Source organism: Gorilla gorilla, chromosome 7 (assembly GCF_029281585.2).
Source record: "Gorilla gorilla gorilla isolate KB3781 chromosome 7, NHGRI_mGorGor1-v2.1_pri, whole genome shotgun sequence".
In the NCBI taxonomy this organism is placed as follows: domain Eukaryota; kingdom Metazoa; phylum Chordata; class Mammalia; order Primates; family Hominidae; genus Gorilla; species Gorilla gorilla.
Genome location: NC_073231.2, coordinates 33,987,198 through 34,011,085, shown reverse-complemented (window position 1 = coordinate 34,011,085; position 23,888 = coordinate 33,987,198). Strand labels below are relative to the sequence as shown.

The following is a 23,888-nucleotide window of genomic DNA, read 5'->3' as shown; positions in this document are numbered from 1 at the left end:
CTATATGGATTCGCCCGTTCTAGGTACCTCATGTAAGTAGATTCATATAATATTTGTCCTTTTATATCTGGCTTATTTCACTTAGCATAATGTTTGTGGTTCATTCATGTAGTAGCGTGTGTCAGAACTTTATTCCTTTTTAGGCTTGAATAATATTCCATTCTATGTATATACCATATTCTGTTTATTCAGTCATCTGTTGGTGGACATCTGAGTTGTTTCCACATTTTGGCTATGGTGAATAATACTGCTATGAATATTGGCGTCTGTTTGATTCTCTCTCTTCAGTTCTTTTGGATATATACCTACGAGTGAAACTGCTGGGCCATATAGTAATTCTGTTTAATTTTTTGAGGAACTACCAAAGTGTTTTCACAGTGACTGCACCATTTTACCTTCCCATCAGAAATGTACAAAGCTTCCAATGTCTTTACATCCTTACCAATATGTTTTTTTTTTAAATTTTTTGTTTTTTGATAATGGCAATCCTATAAGTGTGAAATCGTATCTTGTTGTGGTTTTGATTTGCATGTCCCTAGTGGCTAGTGACATTGCACATCTTTTGGTACTTATTAGCCATTTGTATATCTTCTTTGGAGAAATATCTATTCAGAGCCTTTGACCAGGTTTGAATTGGGCTGCTCATTTGTTTTAATTATAGGACCTCTTTATATATTCTAGATATTAATTCCTTACCAGATAAAGTTATTTGCAAATACTTTCTCCCATTCTTTGGGTTGCCTTTTCACTCTCTTGCAAGGGTCCTTTAGGGCACAAAGTCTTCAATTTCAGTGAAGTTCAGTTTATCTATTTTTTCTTTTGTTGCTTGTGCTTTTGGTGTCATATCCAAGAAATCATTGACAAATGCAATGTTATAAAGCTCTTGCCCTATGTTTTCTTCTAGGAGCTCTACAGTTTTATGTCTTTATTCCATTTGAATTGATTTGTACATATAGTATAAGGTAAGGTAAGATAGGGTAAGGACCCAGTTGGTTCTTTAGCAGGTAGATATCCAGTTTTCTCAGCACCATTCACTGAAGATGCTGTCCGTTCCCCATTGATGGTCTTGGCACTGTTACTGAAAATCAATCGACATTATACGTAAGGATTTTCATTCTACTGACCACAAGCTGGTTCGGAGACATTGGTCTCAGATAGTGCTAAAAAAAAGTTATTACTGAACCACAGCAACAAGTACATTTTCTTGGGTAAATACTATTGTTTTTCAGTCTACATAATACTTTGAATTAGAATATCTTGAACATGCTTTTATCCATTTGTTATTGATGTTTACTTGTTGATGATGCTATCATTTTTCTAAATACGACAGTCTCAATCCTTTCTCATCCTGCGAGGTGAACAGTGATTTCTTCACTAAATAGTCCTGAAATTCTCAGAGGATCACTTAGAGGGGGATAGGGTTTTTGGAATGCTGTGACCTTGGTCTGTGGAGAAGGAGGCGCCTAGGAGTTGGCACCAAATGACTGCTGGAAGTGTAATTTACATGATATTGGCATTATTGTGACTCTATGTGCCTTTTTTCCTTGAGACATCTTTCAGGCATTTGAAAGCCCATGTTTATGGCATCCTAATGTTTTCAGATTGTTTTCTTAAATGCTGTCCTATATGGTTCTCATGACCTCTCTGTGAAGTAACCCAGTTAGATATATATTTTATTAGTTAAAGACCTGAGACTCACAGAAGTTGAGTGGCCATGTCCAAAGCTCATAGCCAGGAAGTGGAGGACCTGGGACACGCGTCCTGGCTCCTGACCCTGAGGCTCTCCTTTTACAGTGCACACCAGAATACAGCACCTGCTATTCTGACTTACATCATTTCTAGAAATGGGTTATTGGCAGATGAGACACCGTCTTCTCCCTCCTCATCATGGAAGGCTAAGTATTAGGCAGAATGATAAAGGTGAAGTCTACAGAGACTAAGTGCAATTTTTCTTGGTACATTCCCATTGTAAGTAGCAGATTAAGAACTACCAGAAAAAAATATAGCCATGGAGAAGGAAAATCTTTGCTCTGAAAGACCTTCTCCCCACAATGAGAATTCTGGTTTCACATGGAAATGGCAGGCAGTAGGATGGCCATTCTCATAAATCATGTCACGTGGTGAAGGCAGAGGCCTCCTCATTTAGAACAATGCTTTAATTTCCCAGATGAACAAACCAAGGACCAGGGAAGGAAGTGATTTCCTCATGGTCAAGCTGCTGAATAAAGACAGATCAGGCACTGGCACCCTGCCCTCCTACTTTCAGCTAACAAACCTTGCTAGGGAGCATTCCTATTTCACAGCTACCTTCTCTAGCATCCTCATTTTTGCACATGTGCTGTAATTTTCTAGATATCAGGATGAATCCTCAATCATCTTGAATAAAAAATACGAACATAGACTTGTTCACCAAATTGTCCTGAAATTCTTTTCATAAAAGGAAACAATTTGAATCTTGGATGGAGTAAACTGAGTGCAAAAAGAAGGAAAAACTGCTTCAGACAACAGGTCACTGTATTAGGCCATTCCTGCATCGCTGTAAAGAAACACCTGAGACTGGGTCATTTATTAAAAAAGAAGAGGTTTAATTGGCTCACGGTTCTGCAGGCTTTATTGGAAGTATGATGCCAGCATCTGTTCAGCTTCTAGTGAAGCCTCAGGGAGTTTTTAATCATGGTGGAAGGCAAAACAGGAATAGGCACATCACATAACAAAAGCAAGAACAAGCGAGAGAGAGTTGGGAGGGAGGTGTCACACACCTTTAAACAACCAGATCTCGCAATAACCCACTAACAGAAAGACAGCACCAAGCCATGAGGGATCTGTGCCTATGATCCGAACACCTCCCACCAAGCCCCACCTCCAGCACTGGGGATTATGATTCAACATGAGATTTGGCAGGGAAAAATATCTAAACTATATCAGTCATTTAATATGCTCTCTCTATATATAAATATTAAAACAGGAAGAAACCTAAGAAAACATAATTTATTGATTGCCTAATTGATACAATTACAATGAATGATAATTCATTGGACACATTTTTATTGCATATTAGTATGTGCTAGGCACAGTGATTAGTACTATGAATATAATGGTGAGCAAATATGAGCATGGTCCCATCTTCATGAAGCATATAGTCTGGTGGCAAAGATAGGCATCAAACAGATAAACATATAAATACATGTAACATTAATGCTTTAATATGTTTTATGATGAAGAAGTATGTGGTGCTGTGAGGGAATTTAACAGAAGAGAGATCCCTGGATTTGTAATTCAGTCTTTCCTGTAGTTGGATGGAACTTGGAATAGTCAAGGAGTTGAAAGAAGACCAGTGCAGGTGGAATTCAGAGAAGAGTAGGAGCATGACGTGAATAGAGGATGTAGGATGGGTAGGAGCTGCAGGGCGCAGGATATTTTATGGAGGATAAGGATTTGATCTTTCTCCAAAGAGCACTGAGAAACCGTTAAATGACTTGGATGGGGCACAGAGAAGATGTGGTGGGAGCCGTTATCATATTAATCCTTTGAAAATATATTTTTTTTGACTGCAGGATAATAGGCTGGAAGATGGCAAGAACAGGTGCAGGGAGATCTGTTAAGTGCTTGTTGAAGTAGCCTACGCAGGACACAATGGTGGTTTGACTTTGTGATATGGGAATAGGGAAGAAGAGAAATGGATATATTTGAGAGGTATTTAGAGGTTAAGTGGACTGGATTCGGTAATGCATAAAATCTGGAGGGGGAGGGAGAGGAAAGCACCAAGAATGACTCCAGGTCTCTTAAATTGCACTACTGAGTTGACGGCAGTGCCATTCATTGGGATAGACATTGGAAGGGGAGTGGCTCTAATGCAGGGAGAGAATGCTTGGGCTTAGACTGCAAGGTAAATTTGAGGCATCTGTAAGTAGAAATGGACATACAGTACAGGACGGAACTCAGAAGATGGTGTTAGCTGGAGATATAAATTTGGAATTTGTGAATGACTGGCTATTGAAGCCATAAACATGGACAAGATGGACAGAAAGTACAGAGAGAGAAGATAAGAGGGCCCAGTGTGGAGTCTTTGGTATTATGAGTCTTGATGGCCTAAACTGAGAGGATGAGTAGGTGAAGGACACAGAGAAGGCACAGCCAGAGAGTAGAAACCATGAGGTGCGATGTGATGGTGACCAAGGGAAAAAGATTGTGTTGAAGAAGAAAGCAGTGGTCTTCTAAGTCAAATCCTGCTTAGAGGTTCTGCAAGGTGAGGACTAGAAAAGGTACATTGGACTTAATGGTGTGAAGATCATTGAAGAGGCTTAGCTACATCAGTGGATAGCTGTGAGGGGAAGTCTATTGCGAGTGAGATGAGGAATGAACAGGAGGAAAGCAAATGGCACTAAAGTGGTACTTATGGTCTTCCTTTGTGCATCTGCTCATGAAATGTGCCCCAGGCTGGGTGCAAGAACAGGTCCCAGAAAAACCTGTGATTTGCAGTATGACCATTGCTAAATCACCTAACCCTTCCCTGCCTCAGTTTCCTTAATCAGTTCTATGGACTATAACCAGGGCTCATGAGGGATAGAAGAGCTTTGGAAATCCAAGCTTAAATTATTCCTTAAATTCACTAAGCGCCAAATGCCAATTATTTTAAAAACTATTTTCATGTTAAAGATGTGTCCTCCCTCACACCTCAAGAAGATTTTTGGTTTATTTTTGTTTGTATTAGAAGGGATATTCCCCTTTTCTAAATCTGGTCAACAATAGAAAGTCCTTATCTATGTTCTCTTGTGATCTTGGTTTAGGAGATAATATCAAATCTCCCATGTATGTATTGGCTAGTAACGTATTTATTTACCCTTAAGACCTATATTGTTTTTACAATCCTAAGGCTGATGTGAAAGAGGAGAAAAACCTGTTTTTTGTTTGTTTTCTAAATGATCACTAGGTACACTAGAGAGGATTATCCTTCAACAAATATGCCACAGAGTTGAAGGAGGTGATCAGGAATCCCTTAGAGTCTTAGAAGCTCTCACAATGTGACTGATTCCATATGTTTAATGGTAAATATGATAAGCCTTTTAGATTTCTCTGTTAACTTAATTTCCCAGACTGCCACAATGGTGAGTAATTGAATATTAACAGATGAAAATGGAAGCTGTGGACACATGCCAGTTGTCTCATACCAATGGCTCCCTAACGTGAAAAGCCCTGCTGATACCCAAAACCTTACTATGGCCTTTCTTGAAGGAGCAGGTCTGTTGGAAAATAAAGTTATCATTGGCTAGATAATTGATATTTGTTTTTTGTTCTCTTGAAGATATTTATAGGGCCCAAATCAGTGGTATGGTAGACTGAGAGTCCTGTGAGAAGTACAGTCAGGGGATATGAGTGAAGATTTGTTGTCTTAGAGCAATGGCTGGAGATTGGGCCAGGCCTGGACCCTTAAAATCTCCTGTTCTATCCTCTGTATTCTTTTTTTGCTGTTTATGTGTTTGGGAGTAAAGGACTCCAGGGTCTTAAGATATAACAGTGATAAGATGGAATCAGCCTGGATCCCTGAGTCACCATTTGGTGGTGAGCCTGCAGGAGGAACTTTCCCATTAGACTGATGCCTGAGCAAGAAATAGACCTTTGTGGTGTCAAGCCATGAAAATTTTTGAGTTGTTTGACATAGCAGTTGGTTTACCCTGAGTAACACATCACAGATCTATAATGCAATGTGAGCTGTGTTATAAGCGAAGCTTATATAAAGTGTTATAAGAAGAGACAAAGGCCTGAGAAGGATAGAAAGATGAGATGATATTTAAGCTTGATAAACAGAGAAGAGTTTGCCAAATGAGACAGGTGCGGAGACAATTTAAACAAGTGGCCTAGTGTGGGCAAAGCCCATGGTGCATGGAAATATATTCTGAGTAAGAGTGAGTGACAAAGTTCCTTTATGGGACCTTTGTAGGGGGCAATTGGAGAAGATGCTGAGGCCAGAGCAAGCACTGAGGGCTATACCTCTTCAGTTTTATCCAGAAGACAGTAAGGAACTGCCAATATTTCCAAGAGAAAAGCACATGTTAGAAGGATCCTCTGGCATCTGTGTGGGGTATGGATGAAGAAGGTTGCACGTGGAGGCTGGAAGTACATTTAGAAAGTTGTTTCAGACCTGTGATCCCAGCACTTTGGGAGGCCGAGCTGGGCAGATCACTTGAGGTGAAGAGTTTGAGGCCAGCCTGGCCAATATGGTGAAACCCTGCCTCTACTAAAAATACAACAGTTAATTGGCTGTGGTGGCAGGTGCCTGTAATCCCAGCTACTTGGGAGGCTGAGGCAGGAGAGTCGCTTGAATCCAGGGGGTGCAGGTTGCAGTGAGCTGAGATCACACCACTGCACTCTAGCCTGGGCAACAGAGTGAGAGAGAAAAACAAAAGAAAGTTGCTTCAGAAATCTAGCAGGAACTCACAAGAAAATATACATGCAGCACACAAAACACAGGGCCGAACACTAAGAAATATTAGGGCCATTTTATTTCTTTTCCCTGAATGAGGGAAATGACTGTGGGAATAAAGAGAAAGTGAGTGGATAAAAGAGGCTTTTGGAAGCTATAAATCCTTGATGAACAAGTATTGAATAAATGATGCAGTATCTTTTGGGGATGCTGAGTGGTCTGACTGTTAAACACCCCATGGTGGGGATGAGGGTTACTAAATAACTGTGTCCCATGTCCTCTCCTCTCACTAGAAGCTCTTAAAAATCCAGACATCCAACAAGAGACCAATAGTATACACTGATGTTTTATGAATGGGGCCAGGACCAGCCTGAGTGTGGAGCCTCGTGGGCTGAGTTTCCCCAGGATTCAGAGCCCTGAGGTTGAGTTTTCTACTGGTCAGCTGGATCAGGTAATCAGTACCTGTGGGTTGGTGGTGGCAGGGAGTTGGGGTCAGGCGAGAGGGATTGCGTCTCTGGAAGCCTTTTGTGCTGTCCCATGAAGGGCCCCTTTAGGGACGGTGGGTGATATGGACAACATGAATGAGGGACAGAGGGCCATATATTCTCAGTTATGCACAAGGCAGCCAGCTCAGCTGCAGGAGGAGGTTGCCCACTTGTTCATCATATCCAGATTCTTGCCGTTAGGTCTCCCCTCCTACATGAGGCGTGGATTGGTGGAGAAGTGGGTTGGCGGTGAGCACTAAACGGGAAAGAGTAAAGGTATAGTTGCCTGAAGTACAGACCTTTTCAGGCAATTATAGGAGAGTGGACAGTAATGATGAAATTGATGGAAATTTGGTGCAAGGGGGGAAGAGGGATCCTCTGACAGAGACCCTGCCATCATCAGTCTAGGCAGGGAAGGGACACTGAGATGTCAAGATGTCATCACATCTATTCCTGGAAATGCAGAGCTGCACTTCCAGCCATACCCGGGGGAAGCTGTCTGCTCTTTCTGAAAATATCTTGAGATTTCGTTAACACATTGTCCCTTTTAATATACACCACTGTCTTACCACCCTAGGGAACTTTTTTTTTCTCTCTCTCCCTTTTTTTTTCCTTTCTTTTTCTGTGTGTGTGTGTATGTGTGTGTGTGTGTGTGTCTAATCTAATTCCTTACAGCTGCAATGTATTCTGTTTTTCCTTGCAGTTCAGCTGCTATAAAGAGACAGTGCCCGGCCACCCATACAGCATTCCATTGTGGCAGACAATGGACTGGTGAAATGCAACGTAGACAGTCTGAGGACCCTGTGCAATGGAAACTCCAATTGAAATTGTACATAGTCACTAACATTCTACCTATTCAAGGGGGCTGAAGACAGAGTCTAAGAAAAAGCTCTGAAGCCAGAGCACTGTTGCAGCCTCAGCCTCATTTTCCAACACGTACTCTAGAGTTATAAATACACGCATGGGCCACAGGGATGGCAGAGGTAGACAGGAGCTGCGTGGGTGTGGGCCAACTCCCGGGCTCATCTTTGGCAGTATGGAGTGCTGGCATGTTGTACTTGTTCCGTGGGAATCTGGGTCCACACTTCTATTCTGCATGCCTGGTTTCTCGAAGGGACAGTGACCTCTACCAAGAAAACAGCTAGTGGGGCTGTTTACATGGAACAATGAGGCTTGGTGTTGGTCTGGATCTGGTTAACTGGGGGAAAGGAAGGGAGTCGCTATGACTTTATCCCACTTTGCTTTGCAGAAGTCTTTCATATAATCAGAGGGCTAGAAAAGAAACAGAAATACATATGCCGGCTGCTACATTTTACAGAAGAGGAAATGGAGGCACCCAGAGATAAAGCCACTTTTACAAAATCATGGTGAGATAAGGGTTCTCAGAGATTGGTTATGTGTAAGAGAAACCCAGTTGAACAAGGTGAGGGTCAAGGTAAGCCCAAGACCTCAGGGCAAGAAGTGCCAAAAGGAATGGAACCAGGAGCTTAAAACCTTTGGAAACTAAGGTTTCTTATTCTCCTCTCTCTTTTCCATGTGGTCTCTCGTATTTGTTTCTCTGCTCATCTCTTTCCATCTCGTTTTTCTCAATAGCCCAACCTCTTCATGAGCCAAATCTGTTCCCCGTGTTCTCTCCCAGATGGTGCCCCAGCAGAGATGAATGGTGGCCCTAGGCTGGAACACCCCTGACCACGTTCCAGTGACAGCTTTGGGGAAGTGTAGATCTGACTGGCCCATCCTGGTTCAGGGCTTCCTCTCCACCTCTGCTTCCCAAACCCCTCACCCTCTCACAGGGACTACAGAGCAGGGGTTCTGAGAAGGACAGGGAAATTGGCTACCCTGTCTACTAAGTGATAGAACTGGAACGAGCTCTTGGACTCCTTTTCCTGTGCTTTTCCATTACACTGGGCTGTGTCCACATGAACACTCAGAAGTCAAGTACAAATTGAAATGGGAATTTGGAACGGGGTTTAGGACGAGAGAGAATTATCTGTTTCTTAGATCTAAAACCTCATGCTTTGTTCTGGGCCTTCCATCTGCCTCTGTTTTGTTTTGTTTCTCAGACTCTTTAGATGGATGAGGGTGGCCTGTTTATTGACTTCACCTGAGCTTCCAATGGCTAGCTTGGCATTATTCTAGAAACCTGGCTTCACTAAAATAAATAATAATGAAAAGAGTTTTTCGGCAATTCGGCAATCTTCTCAAATCGACTGTAGAATTTAGAGCTGGAATTGAAAAGACACATTTGGTCGGACCTTCCCCACCTCCATTTTACAGATGGGGAAACTGAGACTCTGCGAGATCAAAAGGACTAACGCAAGTGATCCTAAAATCTAGTGGCAGACATGAGGCTAATGAAGACTCTGTTCCTGATCTGCTGCTGCCTGAAACAGCTGCTTACAACAGCTCCTTCCTCGGGCCTGGAAACCAGATGTGAGGACATTTGGGAAATGATAATCCACTTGAAAAGCTGACCAGTGGCCAGGCCTTCTTTGCATGTTTCTGAAGAGCCCAGAGAGTCATTGCCTTCCTCAAGGACAGACAACATAGTCTGCCTAGCCCACAGAGCTGCCAGGAGAAGCCAGGTGTCAGAGGCTTTAGTCCCTGGTGTGGCTCCTCCACTCCAGAGAGGAGCTGAAGGCAATTCTCTCGGTGCCCCGTAGCAGCAGAGAAATCTTTCTCCAGCCCTCGTGTACATCCTTGGGACAGAAACACACAGACATTCTCCCTGCTCACAGCCAGGCCCCGTCAGCATAGAGAAGCACTTAGGGTTCCTTTGTGGGGTGCAAATCCAAACATGCAGTGATTTAATTTTTCTAGCAACAGCATTTCTAGTCTTCCCACAGCACTAATCAGTTGCCACTAGAGCATCTCTTGCTTCCAAACATTTCCCTTTTTTTTTGCTTCTGGGAAAGCCCACAGTTCAGAAGCCTTATCCACATGGATGGCAATCCCATTCTTTGGCTTCTCTGGGGTAGATCAGATTTAAAAAAAAAAGAAAGCAAAAAAATCAAGCTTCCTTACCTATACGTATCTCTTCACAAATTCCTGTATCATGTTTGATTTATTTATCAGCCATGAGTGGATCCCACACTGCAGGACCCTAGGCAGTAATGGATCACCAGAGGGAAGAGATACCCTTTGCAGGCCACTCCTGACTTTTCTCTGCAGCTAGTGGCCTTGGGGCAGAGTCATTTTCCTCTCAGCAGGGCAGGTATCTCACTTGTAAAAGCTGAAGAATAGAAATGGTGGGGCCATAGTAATAGTCATCAGTTGGTCTACTTTGCAATTTCAGGGTGAGGGTGGCAGCCACATTAACTACGAAGTCAATGGCCTCTGGAACTGTGTAACGCACACCTGCACACCCATGCAAAATGGCCCACTTGGTACCAGAACTCTAAATGCGAAGTTTTCCCAAGAGTTTGCACTGTGGCCAAGGAAACCCAGGATCCTGACTGGCCTGGCTTGTGGAATAATTGTCAAGAACCAGGGCTATGGGTCAGAGACTTTGAGTTTGAATTGCAGCTCTGCCACTTCCCAGCAGTGAGGCCATGAACAAGTTAAATTTAGTAAGTGTTCAATAAATCTTTGCTAATTCATCATTATTATTCCTACTGCTATAGTGATCCTGTCTTAACCAGAGGCTGGCCCACCTGTGTGGCTCTGGTTCTCCCTCTGGCTGAATTGCACACTTCTGCACTTGGTCTTAGCCAAGAGGCCAAGAAGCAACTACCATTGCACACTTCTGGCCCTGAGGTGCATCTCTAGGTTTTAGGGCCCTTTCCAACTCACCTTGTCCTTGGTTATCTGACACAGGAAATCTGAATTCCTCCTCCTAAGCCTCATCACCCATAGCTTTTCCATATCTGCCTAATGTCTTTTCATGGAAAAGTGTTTTGGCAGCAATTTGAATGATGAACTAGCCATTGAGTATTCACGAATAAATGAAGCAAATCCAAAATATCTTGCAATGAACACATTCATTGCAGCAATTGACCAAGATGTCTGAGTCTTAAAATGAATCCAAGGTCTCCTGGAGATATTTTTTGCTTGTCTTTTGGTGAGATTTGCAGACAGAGCCTACTCCAAATATTTCCGAGTCTGTTGTTTAGTGCTATTTTGAGTTCTTTCACATGTGGAATTTATTCCTATACTTAGCTCTTGCCCAGCACCCTGGGGTACTTGAAAATGTTTTCAATTGACCAACTGTAGTGTATTAACAAATCCTTGCATGTGCTTTGCAAAGCACTTAAATCCAGCTGACTTCCTATCTCAGCCTCCTTTTCCAGCATAATCTCCAGCTCAAGCTGTGCTGACCACACCTTTTGCAAAACTTTGACCAAAGAATGTGCCCAGCTGAAGATTGCCAGATCCCACAGACAGCATCAGGTCCCTATTATTGAGTGAGCCACAGAAATAAAATGCCATTGATGCCAGAAAGTGGGCTCTCAGAAAAATTTCAACTGGAGAAATACAACAGAAACGTACACAATTAGGAGCATTGCCCAGTGTCTGGGCAATGTAGAATTTTTTACCCAAAGCTCTGTCCTTCTGTATAGATAAGGGAGATCTCTTGTCAAACAACACAGTGGCAATGTTCTGACTTTCTTATGCTTAAGCATGAACGAAAAACCTGGAGCTCATACCTCCACTCACCTTTCTTTTCTAATTGATCAAACTAAGCATTCTGACTCAGCGTTGTCCCGTGTCTAGGAAAAGAGAAACAGTTACCCACCCGGGAAACAGCAAAAGAGTGGTGCCTTGTAGTAAGGCTCTTTATATAACAAGAATGCAATCTGAAACTCCTAAGCCCTAGAAGATTTAGCCCAAATTAAGGACCTTGTTAGCAGCTGATTCCCAAGCCCTTCCTCTCCTTTCATTTCTTTTGTCGACTTGCAGCAAGCCACACAAAAGGAACCTCTTTCTTCTTCTGCCCACAGATTCCTTTCTCAAAAGCCATTCTAAGAAATAATCCAATTCTGTCTCAAATATAAGGGCTTTCATTCTCAGTCCATTATACTGTTTATCTTGGGAATTTCTTTCCAGTTTTAGGTTTTGTTTTGTTTTTTTTTTTCCTACCCAAAGTTAAGCACATGGCTTGCACTGTGAGGAAGATTGTACTAGTAGTAGGAAACAGACCACCATCTTGGTATTGTGATCAAGCCACATGGGTTCTGGGCCCCGCGCTTTGTAAGCATACTTGGCAGAGGAAAATATATTTGTACTAAGAGGCAAATTATCCACAGTCAAAATGACTAATCATTGTTTAACTTAAATGTGAAAGATAATGGAGAGAGGAATGCAGCATTTGTAAGGAACTGAAAGACTGAATAATGTATTAGCAGGTTAGGTGTGGGCCTGTGAATATGGACATATACCCATGGTGTGTTTGTGTGTGGGGTTTATGTAAAACATAGAAAGACATATCTACTTCTGCAAAAATAAATCAAGAAAATATGCTATCTACTGCTACACTAGCATCACTACAGCACCGCTATTAGCTGCTTTAACAAACAACCCAGGCAAGCTCAGTTTTTCTTAATTCCTTTAAATATGTTTTATATATTTGAAATACCATATAATGGTATTTTGCTGACAAATCATAGAATCAAATGGCAAAATTTTTAAACACAGATAAAAAATTAAAACCATGATGCAACACATAACACTATAAAATCTCTACTTCTGACTACTTCACAATTTAAAGTGGTGGTTTGTTATGAGAATAAAACCTATTTTGAATTTGCCCTATGAAAAATGACACAGACGTCAATAGTAAACTTTTTGGTGCTTCAAATGGGCTCAAATACATCTTTTTAGAATGGAGAATATCTTAGCATGGCTGATAACACAAAGGCAAATGATCCAGTAGTGTAGAGAAGGAAAATTGAAAGAGATTTTAAATTTGCTCGTTCTGGCCTAGGGGAGGAATATTTGCCTGCTAATTTGCTCAAGGGCTGACATTCATGGAGCAAATTTTTCATCTTCGTGTTTCTGTCTTAGGGAATCATTCTGGAGACTTCATATGCCTCCACCTCCACATCGAATTGGCCATCATATCCTGCAGAATTCACCTCTGAGGAGCTCTGGGACTCTCTCCTTTCCCCTTTGACTGCCATTGCCTTAAAACCAGCCTGTGGCATCTGCTTCTTAGGTTGCTATATTCTGTGCCTCTAACATCGTTCTCAACCCATTCTGCCTGCTCCAGCCAAAGAGAGCCTTCTGGAATAGAGAGCTACATGCCTTTTAACTGTTTAAAAACGCTCGGTGGGTTCTGGTTCTGGTCAAAATGCGTGAAGCACATACCACTTTGTCCCTCCCACTGAATGCAGTGAAAATCCCTGGAGAAAATGCAGGGAGCAGCTACCGGCAGACACAGAAAAGTAAAACAATAACAGACAGATTGGGGAAGAACTCCAAGTACTGCAGAATGGGTAGCAGATGTAGTTGTAGGAAGAGCACAACAGAACAGAGAAATTAAAGCCCTGTATTTCTAGCCTGTGTACCCGGAAGGGGACCACCTACAAGCTGGAAAGTGTTAGGGAGATGCCAGAGAAGAGGGAGCTCAAGGAAGGGATCCTAGAAAGATGTAGATGAACTCCTGGGCTGCACATACCCCTGACTACTTAGTAAAAATCTCTGCTAAGGTGCCGGAACACCTGTGCACGTGGCTCCCACCTCAGGGGCGGCCTGCAAATGATTAAGCAGTTTCCAGAGCCCTTGGCATTGGTGCCAGATGAACCAGGGTTCAAATCTCTGTTCTGTGGGTCATCCTCCTCACCAGCTGTGTAACCCAGAGAGCCAACACCCTCATCACCCTCTCTAGGCACAAAAAGAATTAACAAGAATTTGGGGGCTGAGTGAGTAGTGACAGAAGAGATTAGAAAAGTGTTCTATGAAAGGTGCCTACTTTGGTTGGGATATGGTTTGTTTCCCCCACCAAATCCCATGTTGGATTTGATCCCTAGTGTGGCTGTGTTGGAAGGTGGGACCTAATGGGAGATGTTTGGATCATGGGGGTGGATCCCTCATGGGTGAGTTGATGTCCTCCATTGGGAGTGAGTGGGTTCCAGGGGTTTGTAGAGGAAGTGGCTGGCACATTCCCTGGGGCTGGAGGACAAAGGAAGGGAGCAGAGGGAGGCTGACACCCTGGCTTGCCCACAGGCCACCTACATGTTCAGGACACAACTGGGCTGGCTGGGAATGGGGATGAATGACCCGCGATGGCAGCAGCAGTACTCTATGGGTTCTTCCTGCACATGCACTCTGATCAGGCACACATGATGGCAGAACATACAGAGGGCCATATGGAGTTTTGTGTTCTGTTTCCAATTTCTGCATGTATCCTCAGTCTTAACAGTAGAGTCTCTGTTTCCTTAGCTGACATTCTAACTGCCCCCTAGACAGCCCCACCTGAGTCATCCTTCACATCTGTGCACCCAACAACCCATCTTCCCCTTTTTCCAAAGAGGCCCATTAAAGGTTAGTGAAAGTCCAAGAGCAGCATTTCTTCCCATGTAGTGTGGCAGGAAATTCTTCTTTACATTCATGCACTCTTTTTCTCTCTCTCCTGTGAAACTTCATAAAAGCCTTACCCCTCTGGCCCCCTCATTTTCCTTCCCCTTTGACTTTCCCATCTTGAGTGTCTCTGCCAGTGCCATCTGGCTGCCTCAGGTTCTGTTGTCCTTTTTGTTCACTCTGGACCCTGCTCTCCTGTTCACCTCATTCCAAATTGTGCTTCTAATTTTTTAATCATTCTTAGGTTGATGATCGTGCCATGTATCCCCTGAACGAAGATGACAGCATTGATGAGCACGGCTTATTGTTGAAGTCAACACATGTCTATTTTTAATGATAGAAACTAATGAATTTGCAGAATTGTGTTTTTTGTGCACAGGACGTTTCATTGTAAGTGGCTCAGAAATAGTGAATAAGTTTCAGTTTCATAGTCAGCTGTATACTTGCAGCGTCAGTAGGTCCTGGTGGTTGGAAGGACGTAGAATGTGGAAGATGAAGTCATGTTTCTTCTCCCACTGGAAGGGACTCACCTCTGCTCTCATTTTCACTGGCTTCCTGCCCACAGCTCTGGCCCCAGCCCTCTGATCTGCTCTTAGGAATGGTTTCTTCAAGTTCCCTTTATGCCAAGCTAATTCCAGGGCCCTCGGGCACTGATCCCACACAGTCCCAATGCCAGGAGAGCAAAAATCTCTGCCAAGATACTAGAACACCTGTGCACATGGCCCCCACCTCAGGGGCATCCTGCGAATGACTAAGCAGCTTCCAGAGCCCCTGGCATTGGTGTCAGATGAACCAGAGTTCAAATCTCTGTTCTGTGGCTCAACCTCCTCAGCAGCTGTGTAACCCGGAGAGCCATCATCCTCATCACACTCTCTGGGCTCAGTTTCTTCATCTGTTAAATGGGGATAATCTGGGCTCAGTTTCTTCATCTGTTGAATGGGGCTAATCTGCCCAAACCATCCACCACAGAGCTTTGTGCATTACCGATGGATAAGAAAGGTTTTTAAATTTTTTGTCTGTGCTTCCAGCTGTAACCATGGCCCCTCCTCCTGCCCAGCTAACCCAATCCTGACAGTGCAGCCTGAGCCACTCACATTCCTTTCCCTCTCCTCTCCGGCAGGAGTGGGTTGGCAGTTAAGACTGTACAGTTCATTAGCAGGCAATTGGACAGGTGACCCTGCCTGCTGGCAAAATAAACAGCTCAAGAGAAAGCAAATGTCTGGGCTTAGCACCAGAGTGAGGCAGCTGAGTGGGACCTGTGGGCATTTGGGGAGGGAGGGGATCTTCAGTTTCAATATAACAAAAAACCAAGGGGTGCAGTTAACATCACCACCATCTGGCAGCTTCCTGAACACTGAGACCAAGGGAAGTTTCATGGGGATGAGGCCAGACCAGAAGGTATTTCTCAACCTTCTAGATAGTGCACAGTTTGGTTGGGGAGGGAACTTTAGAGATCAGGTGTAGATAGGTAGATGGTGGCATAAAAAGTGAGCATAGATCACAGAAAACGAATTTAAGAGACGGATGTTGCAGGACCTTCTTTGTTTGTGGCTTTTTGACTGCCCACTCACTCTCCTTCCTCTCAAGCAACAGTCACTGAACTCCACCCCCTGAAACCCCTGAAGGCCCAGGGGTGATGTGAGGAGTGAGCCAGGGTGCAGCTCTACCCACTGTGATATGGGTGGGCTGGGTTCAGCTGGGAGCCCCTCTCCTCTAGTGCTGAGACCCTGGCTCCCACTCCCTCTCTCTGCCCCGGATCCCATCTTCCCGGGTCCACATGGCTGGCCCCATGTATCTGACCACCTGCTCTGGGGCTGCCCGCCGTGGAGAGGCCCACAGAAGCCTCTCTTCCATTTCGCAAGACAAACAGAGGAACAGATGGATGGGGCTGGCTGAGAGCCCAGAGCACAGCTGTCCCAGCTGCCTGCTCTCGTGCACTTTGCACCACCTGACATTGGCCTCTGTGAGCATTCGGCGGGGTGGGTGGTGGGGGGGTGGCCGGAGGACCCTGCAGTAACAGTAATCAGACTTCAAGTCTCGTCAACTGTCTCTCCTCCTTTCAGTTGAAGAAATGGACTTCCCTGTCTGCTGAAGCAGGAAATAGGGGTGCAAGAAGCAGGACAAGGAATGGGATAAGGAAAAATCTCAAACAGGAAGCCTACTGCCCAGCCTGGCAATGGCGTGGGTGTTTATTTTTCTCACCACAATCCTATCAGGAATTTCCCAGGTTTTTTGGATATGTTGATCCTGCACACAATACTCAAGGCCCCCAGAGTTCAGCGTCTTCAACTTTTCCTTAAAGGGGCAGTCACCTGGAACAGGGGAGTGTTCAGATGAAACATTTGCTCTGCCCAACACTCTGTCCCCTGAAATCCTCCCAAAGTCTGGGCTTCTTGCTGATCATGGTCTCCTTGGTCTACGAGTGCTTTCTTAAGCTCCATTGCCCTGGGGTAGCAGGCAAGGAATCTGAGTCAAAGGAGGGGAAACTCAGCATCAGTGTCGCGCTTTGCTCCCAACAGCAAAATCTTGGCATTCCAGCCTCAGGCACACGCATCCCTCCTTTCTCCTTGGAGATGTCTCCGTGGTGTTCTCTGTCTCTCATGGGCCCCAGCGGCAGTTCTCCTGGAGGTTTCTGTGGGTCACCAGCTCTTCATCACTTCCCGCAACCCCTTTTTCTGCCATGGGGCTGTAGGTGGGTTGGTCCCACTCCCCTAGCTCTCCTGGCTGGGAGTGGTCTTCCTGTTGCTTTCTGTTAGCGAGGTTGTAGCTGCCTTTGCGGCTTCTTCAATAGACGCAGTGCTGAGTGGAGGAGGGAGAAATGCCCTCTCCTTCCCTGATTACGCTCCAGCTCTAAGCCATAGAACTTAATGCCCATGGAGGAAGTGCTCTTTCCTCAGGGCTCTTTCTGTCCACTTTCCCCAGTCTTCCTCTGCTCCTCCCTTCCCTCTGCTGAGGTTTGTGGCAGAACGTCTGGGTGGATGGCCCAACAAGGACGTGGCAGACACCAGATTCTGCTCCCTCTTCATTGCTCCTTCCTCAGACCCACAGCCAGTGCCCTAGGACTGAGCTTACACTCACTGACTCGGTGCCTGCAAGTGAAGTGTCCTCCTATTTCGTCCCTTGCCCCAGGGCTTAAGGGACAGTGGTAGCTGACCAGCCTCGGTGGCTCTTTAGACTGTGGAAATAAAACCACGGCTGATCTATCCCTGTGGACCAAGTTCTCAGTCAAACTACAGAAAAACTCTTGAGAATATATGAAATAAAAAACTACAGAGAAGACGATGAGTAGATTCTTCTTGTTTGGGGAGGTTTCCTGACTCCTTTAGAACTTGGAAAATGCTTCCTTTATTAGTAAAAGAAAAATAATCACCAAATTTAGGGTTATGTTGTTGTATAGCTTTATCTTTATTATCTCTGCTTCTATTATGTGATGAAGAGGGATACAAACCCAGAAGGTTAAACAGAATAAGACTCTCTTTTAATTAGCTCTATCAACTGATAGGACATAGAGCCATCAAAGCATACATGAGCCACATTTTCAAGAGGTGGGGACAGCTGGCCTAAAATCCCAGAGTCATCCTTGGAAGCCTTGGATGCCAGAAGTATTCAGGTGAGATAGAAAGGGCATTCTAATTAGGTCAGTGGAAAAATTAAGGTTAAAGAGGTTTAACTAAGTGCAAGCGTTGTTAAGTGTCTTCATCATTTTCTGTTTGTATAACAGACTACCATAGACTAGGTAATTTCTAAAGAAAAGAAATTTATTTTTTACAGTTCTGGAGGCTGAAGTCCAAGGTCAAGGTCAAAGAGCCACATCTGGTGAGGGCCTTCTTGCTGGTGGGGACTCTGCAGAACCCTGAAGCATTGCAGGGCATCACATGGTGGGGGAGCTTGAGCACACCAAACTGGCTTTTACTAGAGACCCACTCTCATGATAACTAACCCACTCCTGTGATAACCCATTAATTAATTAACCCACTAATCCATTAGTCAATTAATAGATTAATCCATTGATGAGGGAAGAGCCTTCACGACCAAATCACCTCTTAAATGCCCCACTTCTTAATACTATTATAATTGGGATTAAATTTCAACATGAGTTTCAGAGGGGACAAACATTCAAGCCATAGCAATAAGAAAGCTATACACTTGTTCCCGTGTATTTCTTTTCTTTTCTTTTCTTTCTTTCTCTCTTTCTTTCTTTCTTTCTTTCTTTCTTTCTTTCTTTCTTTCTTCTTTCTTTCTTTCTTTCCTCTTTCTTTCTTTCTTTCTGAGATGGGGTTTTGCTCTGTCACCAGGCTGGAGTGCTGTGGCGTGATCTCGGCTTACTGCAACCTCCACCTCCCGGGTTCAAGTGATTCTCCTGCCTCAGCCTCCTGAGTAGCTGGGATTATAGGCGTGTGCCACCACGCCTGGCAATTTTTTTTGTATTTTTAGTAGAGATGAGGTTTCACCATGTTGGTCAAGCTGGTCTCAAACTCCTGACCTCGTGATCCGCCCCCATCCACCTCCCGAAGTGCTGGGATTACAGGCGTGAGCCACTGCACCCAGCCTGTGCATATTTCTTTAAACCTTATTCTACTTGTATTGTTTCAATGTATTATTTGCTGAAACTATTAATCCCACCATTTTTAAGATCTCATGTTTAAATATCTCAATTTTGTTTGTAAAAGGATAATAGGATAGAAAAGCATGTGATTATTTTCTACTCTTAACCATACCAAAATGATTAGGAAAGCCACACAGACATCAGCAAGACACTGTTGCTTGCATAATGCTGGCATGTCCCAACATGTCCCAAATGCAGGCAAAGTTCCAGAGAAGGCATTACCAGTTGCTAACAGATTATGGCTATATGACTCATCTCCAGTGAACAGGATCAGTGTTATTTGATTTTGCACTATCAGAGTGGTGGGTAAATGAACATGATTTTCCTCTCCTGCTTGTCAATATGTCCAAATAATTAATATCTCATGAGAACAAAATGAATCCAATGATAGCTAGCATTTATCAAATACTCATTATGTACCTGGAACTGTTAGTTATTTTCATAAAGTAGATCATTTAATTCTTCACAAACCCTGTGAAGTAGGCATTATGGTCTCCATTTTGCTGAAGAGGAAAATGAGATGAAGAAAATGCTAAATCACTGCTCAAGGTCACAGAGCACGTGAATAGCGGGGAGGGGATTCTGCATCACATCTGGCCAGATTCCAGAACTTGGGCAGAATAACTCCTGGAAGTGAGGGAGAAATTTTAGGTTGTGCCTAAATTAAAAGTTGTCCTTTGCCTGCCAGAGTTTCTAATAGCCTCTTCTTTAATCAATGTACCATTTTTTACCCTTTGATAAAGTAATAATTTTCACCCCCTGCAAATTTAAAAGTATATTGAATCAGGTTAGAACCATTTCTGTCCCAGGAATATCCAATAAAAGGTTTGGTTGTTTCCCCAAGGATTTAGTGTTCCTGTAAGAAGTGTTTTTCCTGATATTATCAAAGTGTATGTCTTATTTTTGCATTGCCTTGACTTCTTTAAGTCAAGATTTTGTAGTGTGGGAGATTGATGGATTGACTGTTATAAACAAACTTGTGTATGTGAAAATGTATGTACATCCACTTTCGTAGGGAACACAACATTTTTTATGGTTGTCAGATTATTTCAACCAAAAACTGAATGCTTTTTATTTAAAAAAATTTCAGCCACAAAATATGTACATTGTATAGGAAATGTATTGGTTACAATATATCTTATATTTTACACCAATTTTGCAGCTTTTGTCAATTTTACTATTTAAAAAATTTATTTGCTTCTGTGATGGTGAATTTTATGTGCCAACTTGGCTAGACCATGGCTTCAAGCTTTTGGTTAAACACTAGTCTACATATTGCTGTAAAGGTACTTTTTAGACATGATGAACTTTTGAATCAGTAGACTTTGAGAAAGCAGATTATTTTTCATTACATGACTGGGCCTCATCCAGTCAATTGAAGATTTTAAGAAGTAAAAGACTGAGGTACCCCTAGGATGAAGAGATTCTGATCCAGTCTGCCTTCAGACTTAAGCTGCAACATCAACTCTTTCCTGGGTCTTCAGCCTGGCTGTTTGCTCTGTAGACATTGGACTTGCCAGCCCGTATAACTATGTGAGCCAATTCCTTAAATCCCTCTCTCTCTCTCTCTATGTGTGTGTGTATATATATATATACACATAGACACATGCACACACACATTCTGTTGGTTCTATGAGTATTATTCCTTGCAATATGCATACCATGTTGTGTCCAATAGTCCATATATTATTGATGACACTGAAAGTTATTTTCACACTGGTAGTTGCCAAAGGAAATGAATAAAATTCAAATCATTTCAGCAAATTTGGAGTAGCACATTCTTTGTGAAAAATGTATTTTCACTTTTCAAGAAATGTGTTCCTTCAAAAATCGGGCATAATATTTAAGGGAAAATTTGCAAGGAGCCCTGTTCTCCATGGTGACAACATGCAGAGTAGAACTACTTCATTGAAACAAGATTTCTAGTGATTAGCTAAAACCCAAAGCTCCAAATCACAGTGAAGTGGATTTTTAAAAGGAAACCCTGTCTCCCAGTGTTTGAGGACTATGTACATATACAGGGTCTCAGAGTCAATGTGTTGAGTATATGAACTCTCAAATAGTCCTTCCACAATAGAAAGAGAAAGAAGTAGTGATGGAGCATCTGCAGGTGAGAGGATTCTAGGATGGGGATTCCAGGAGGGGAAGGGGAAGAGCCCAGAGTTGATGATGTGGTATGGGTGTGTGGTCTATCAGGGCTTCCATAAGAGCTCAGGCTGTCTATCCCTTTGGAGCAAGATTACTGTTAAGCCCTATACCACCAACTTGGAGCATAAACAATGTCATTTCAAAGTAGCATCTCAAAGCAAAACAATGAGAGGTCTAGACCTCACAGATTAGCAGGAGACACATCTTACTCCACCCCATCCTTCGAACTTCCTCCAATGGCATATTCTGTAATTTTTGGGATGTGTGCCATGTCAAAAGATTAGTTCTAATTATTCTCATTTCTTGGTTGGTGCAAGAACTCTGTTTCACCTTTGAAGGTGCTGCTGTCCTGCTCCTGGAGGCGATATGGCTTGTTTTGCCCTCTCCCTCTGGCAGCCTTCCTGACTGGTCTCAGTGCTGCCTGCAGATATATAATGTCCTGTGTAATGCTCGGTCAAGGGGAGCCTCATGAGGGTGTGGATTTGCAGCATTACAACTCTTTGGGGTTGTGGTTCTTCTTTCCTTTCACTCACTCAGCCATTTCCTTAGGGTGCAAGTCTGTTTCCATGATTGATCACCACTGGGGACAGAATCAGGTGCTGAGGGGGCCTTAAATCCTGGAACCACCATTCCCTCTTAATGCTTGGCCCTTATTGTACTGTCTCTTTCTCCATATGGTGAATTATTTATTTTTCAGAAACACATTGATGCATAGTCAACAACCAGAAAATCTTGGTGACATATAATCCTGATGTTTATTTATTGCTCATAAGTCTACAAGCCAACTGTGGTTTGATTGATCTAGGCGTGGCTCAGCGGGGCCTGGGTGCAGGTTGCTTTTAGGTCTGCTCCACATGTCTCTCATCCCTTTGGAGTTGGCAAACCACCTGGAGCACAGTCTTCTCATGCAGAAGTGCAGGTGGGAGAACGCGTTCCAGCTTTTGCTAACATTGCATCAACACTGCAAATCACATGGCCAAGCCCAAGAGCAATGGCAAGGGGAAGCATCTTACGAAATTTCACCCAAGAGGCAGTGAGGAGTGAATCTCCAAAATTCAAACCAGCACACCATCTAAGCAACTTTACACAGCCTTTCCCTAATTTCTACCTTGCCAACAGTTACCCCACTATGTCTAACAGCCTTAGTAATTTTGAATCCTAAAAGAAAGCATTTGGGTTCTCAGGCTTCTTCTCCTAAGTGTCCACTCTGCTCCCCCAAACAACTGTCTAATCACTTCTCAGCATATTCTAAGCTGCTTATACCAATGCCCCTGTGGGTTACAAGCTATGAATCACCAACTCCCTACCAAGCTGAAGCTCAGGCCCGGTTCAGGCAAAATGTTGTAATAAAGGAATAACAATATGGCCTTTTTATTTGTGCACAGACAAAATATCCACGTCATTCTGCTACTTTGCTGTTCACTTACTCAAATATCTTTGCTTGTTTGCCATTAATTAATATGGAGTTTATTAATGATAGAGAAATAAAAATTATGACAACCTAAGCATGTTCATTATCTGAATATTTGCCAGCCATTATGTATAGAGAGCTGACCAATGTAAAAGATTGTTTTTAAATTGCATAATGTTATTTTCTTTAATTGTCTGTGATCAAGTTAGAAATTAATAAATGCATATTTATTCCCTGTGGTCAACCAAGAATCTTTCATTGGTTTAATTTAAATTTGGAAAGGTTGAGTAGAGTAGCACACTACCTAGATGTATGACTGCAACAATTCATTTGGTTTAGTTAATTTTGAAGGCTGATATTTGCTAGCAAATAATTACACCATTTATACAAGTCTTTTTCCCCCTCATGGCAAGTTTGATAAGTGATCAGCCAGTAGGTGAATCATGTGTGATATATTTTCAATTTTAATCCCTTATCATTTGGAGTGAGTCTCCCCCATCATTGTGGATGGTTCTACTGAAAAGGCTGAGGAGGATTGGATGGTAGGAAGTGGGGATTTGGGGGCAGTTCCACCTTAGTTCTCTCCTAACTGACAAAATGAACTTCAACAAGAGCTCAGGCTTTTACTCCCAGACAGGGGAGCGTGTGATGCAGTGTTCAAATCCTAGCTCTGGTGTCAGAGACTGGGATGTTTATTTTCACAACACCAATTTTTATTTCTGTGCTTTAAGGGAGTTACACAACCTGGCCAGTCCTTGATTTTGCCTCGTAATATGTTTGAAATAAAGTCATATATTTGAAAGAATTTTAGAAAAGTAAGGTACTACACAAATATTTATTTTGTCATTCTCCATATTGTTAACATCCACAGGAAGTTTTCCTTCAATTACAGTTTTCAAAGCAATAAATGCATTTACCTCTCTTTTGTTTCTTTTGTATTTAATGGTAATGTTACAATGGAAAACTTAGGAAATTTGTAGTAGTTTGTTAATATCAAAGCTTTTTTATTTTTCAACACTCCCTGCCTGTTTGTGTTAAAGATATTTCGGTCATGATTGACTTTTACTTTAGTCTTGGATTATATAGTTTCATTTCTTTGATAATAGGAACATAAACAATTTCATGTATTAATGGAAGAGTACTGTGGGTTAGCCCTAAGTTTACTTTTTCCATCTTGGCTTCTCCAGCTCCCACAATGGGTGGCCCATTGTCAGGCTCAAGTTCTCAGCCCTCTCTTGCCTTCAACTCCTGGAGCAGGGGCTGTCTCGAGTGCCAAATTCCCCTAGGTTTATCTGACCT

General features: G+C 43.0%; 2 long non-coding RNA genes across 3 annotated transcripts in view; one reads left to right on the top strand and one right to left on the bottom strand.

The window, feature by feature from the left end:
- LOC109027955 (uncharacterized) overlaps positions 1-23,888 on the top strand; it is a 120,907-nt gene that overhangs the window by 56,059 nt on the left and 40,960 nt on the right. The gene's annotated exons all lie outside the window — the stretch shown is intronic.
- Positions 1-23,888, bottom strand: part of LOC109027956 (uncharacterized) — a 50,024-nt gene that overhangs the window by 8,625 nt on the left and 17,511 nt on the right. The gene's annotated exons all lie outside the window — the stretch shown is intronic.